Below are 2,599 nucleotides of genomic sequence, written 5' to 3' on the forward strand. Positions count from 1 at the left end.
GCCCCTCGTCCAGGCTGCCCCACACCCCAAGGGAACCCCCACCCTGATCTGGGACATCCTTCAGGGCAAACCAGCTGGCCCCCACCTGTGCACCAGGCCTCTATCCTATCTAATAAAAGAGTAATATGCAGATTGACCATCACTCCAACACACAAGATGGCTGCCCCCATGTGGTCAAAGATCCTGCCCCCATGTGGACACAAGATGGCCACCACAAAATGGCCGGCAGGGGAGGGCAGTTGGGAGGGACCAGGCGTGCAAGGGAGGGCAGTTGTGGGTGATCAGGAAAGCAGGGGAGGGCAGTTGGGAGGGACCAGGCCTGCAAGGGAGGGCAGTTGGGGGCGATCAACCCTGCAGGGGAGGGCAGTTAGGGATGACCAGGCCAGCAGAGGAGAGAAGTTGGGGGCAAACAGGCTGGCAGGGGAAAAGTTAGGCATCGATCAGGCTGGCAGGGGAGTGGTTAGGGGGTGATCAGGCTGGCAGGCAGAAGTGGTTAGGGGCAATCAGGAAGGCAGGCAGGCGAGCAGTTGGGAGCCAGCAGTCCTGGATTGTGAGAGGGATGTCCGACTGCCCGTTCGGGTCTAAACGGGCAGTCGGACATCCCTCGAGGGGTCCCAGATTGGAGAGGGTGCAGGCTGGGCTGAGGGACACCACCACCCCGCCCCCGTGCACGAATTTCGTGCACCAGGCCTCTAGTAATAACATAAAAGAGAAGTAAATTTAATGTGCCATGGAAACAAAGAAAAGGGGAATTAAAGCTGGAGTTGCCACTTATATTTTTTACTAAGTCACAATACCCAGGTGGAGGAACAGCTTTCCCCAAGGCCTGGACTGAGTACAAACCCTTTTCTTGCTCTGGGACCCACAAAACCTGGCACTCTTATGGGTTACTGTTATCTAGTGAAGAAATAAAACAAGCACATCCAGATACACTGCCACCAAAACCCACAGGCGCCTACCAAGTGATGTGTTTTGTTCTGTGGCATCCCCCACTTTAGAAGGCATATCCTGATGAGTCTCAGACACTAGACCCTTAAATTTTTTACAATGTAGCAGACTCTTGGATTGCTGCAGTATTTTTCTGCCACCCCCAATAAGATGCAAAAATGAGGGCACAGCACCTTTGTGATATTTTCGCCAAAAATCATAAACTCAGTCCATAACCATGAGAAAACACCAGATAAACCCAAAGTCAGGACACTCTACAAAGTATCTGACAAGGACTTTTCAAAAGTGTTCAAAGAACTTATGTGCATTTATCTGATATGCATAACCCATGGACACAGACAATAGTGTGGGGAAGGCCTGGAAGAGGGGGTAGAAGTGGGGGTAGAAGGGATCAATGGGGGAGAAAGGGGAACATCTCTAATTCTTTCAACAATAAAGATAAATTTTAAAAAATATAAATAATAAAATGAAAAGCGTTCAGATTATTAACTAACACATACACACACACAAAACAAACAAGAATGAGAAACTCTCAGAGACTGAAGGAGACAAAGGACATATTATGACTCAATGCAACACAGAATCCTGGACTGAATCCTGGAACAGAAAAGAGACATCAGTAGAAAAATTGGTGAACTCTGAATGAAGTCTATGACTTGCTTAACAGTGTGGCACCGATGTTTATGTCATAGTTTTTATAAATATGCCATGATTATGCCAGATGTTCACATTAGGGGAAGCTGAATGAAGCGTGCACAGGACCTCTCTGCACTATCTTTACAATGCTTCTGAAATTTAAACTTATTAGGAGATAAAACATTTGAAGAAAGGAAAATAGAAAAGGTCTGGTTAATAAGATTGAATATACAGGAAAGGAGAATAAGAGTACACATGAGAAAGCACAGGTGTGTATGGGTGTGAATTTTTGTCTGTTGGTGTGTCTGTGTGATAGTGTGCGGTCTGTGTGTGTATGTCGTTGAGGGACAGCTGGTGTGTGGGTGTGGGTGTGGGTGTAAATGTCTCTGCGTGTGTGACTGTGTTGTGTGTGTGTATGTTGAAGGAAAGGTGAGTTTATGTGAATGTGAGCTCTACTATGAGGTGAATAATGAGCCACAGTGCTTGCATGAAACTGACGATGAGCACGTTTTAAATTCTGAGCCCTAGGCACCTGGCTGGCCTCACCCTAGATCCAGTCTTTTAATGAAGCTGCCCAGAGGAATAAAAATAAACACCTAGGGGGCACCTGGATTTGAACCAGGGACCTCTTGATCTGCAGTCAAATGCTCTACCACTGAGCTATACCCCCTGACATGACAGGTAGCCTATAAACACTTAATTCTACTTTTATGAGTTGCATCATACTTCCTAAGTACCTCCTTTATGGTTGAGAGTCCTCCCGGATTTAAATTCATCTCAATTCCCACTGGTTTTCCCAGAGCCTGTGTGCTCACTCTTATCCCAGCACCTAAAGCACAGTGCTGCATGCTCAGCCTAATTCTCCAGCTTTTAAAATACACCACCTACTGCCCATAAATCTCTGAGTACATCGATGCATGTTTTAAATATTGTGGGCCACCACCAAGTATTGGACATGGAGGCAATCTTACCTGGGTATCCACAAATGGACTTCAGAGGTTCATGCACAACTCTG

At 46.7% G+C, this 2,599-nt stretch overlaps 1 non-coding gene across 1 annotated transcript; it reads right to left on the reverse strand.

The window, feature by feature from the left end:
- Positions 1-2,182: 2,182 nt before the first annotated feature.
- On the reverse strand, positions 2,183-2,254 carry TRNAC-GCA (transfer RNA cysteine (anticodon GCA)). Its single transcript has one exon. It is a non-coding gene; the product is annotated as a tRNA-Cys (tRNA).
- Between the last annotated feature and the right edge of the window lie 345 nt (positions 2,255-2,599).

This window comes from Eptesicus fuscus, chromosome 18 (assembly GCF_027574615.1).
Source record: "Eptesicus fuscus isolate TK198812 chromosome 18, DD_ASM_mEF_20220401, whole genome shotgun sequence".
Taxonomy (NCBI): Eukaryota; Metazoa; Chordata; class Mammalia; order Chiroptera; family Vespertilionidae; genus Eptesicus; species Eptesicus fuscus.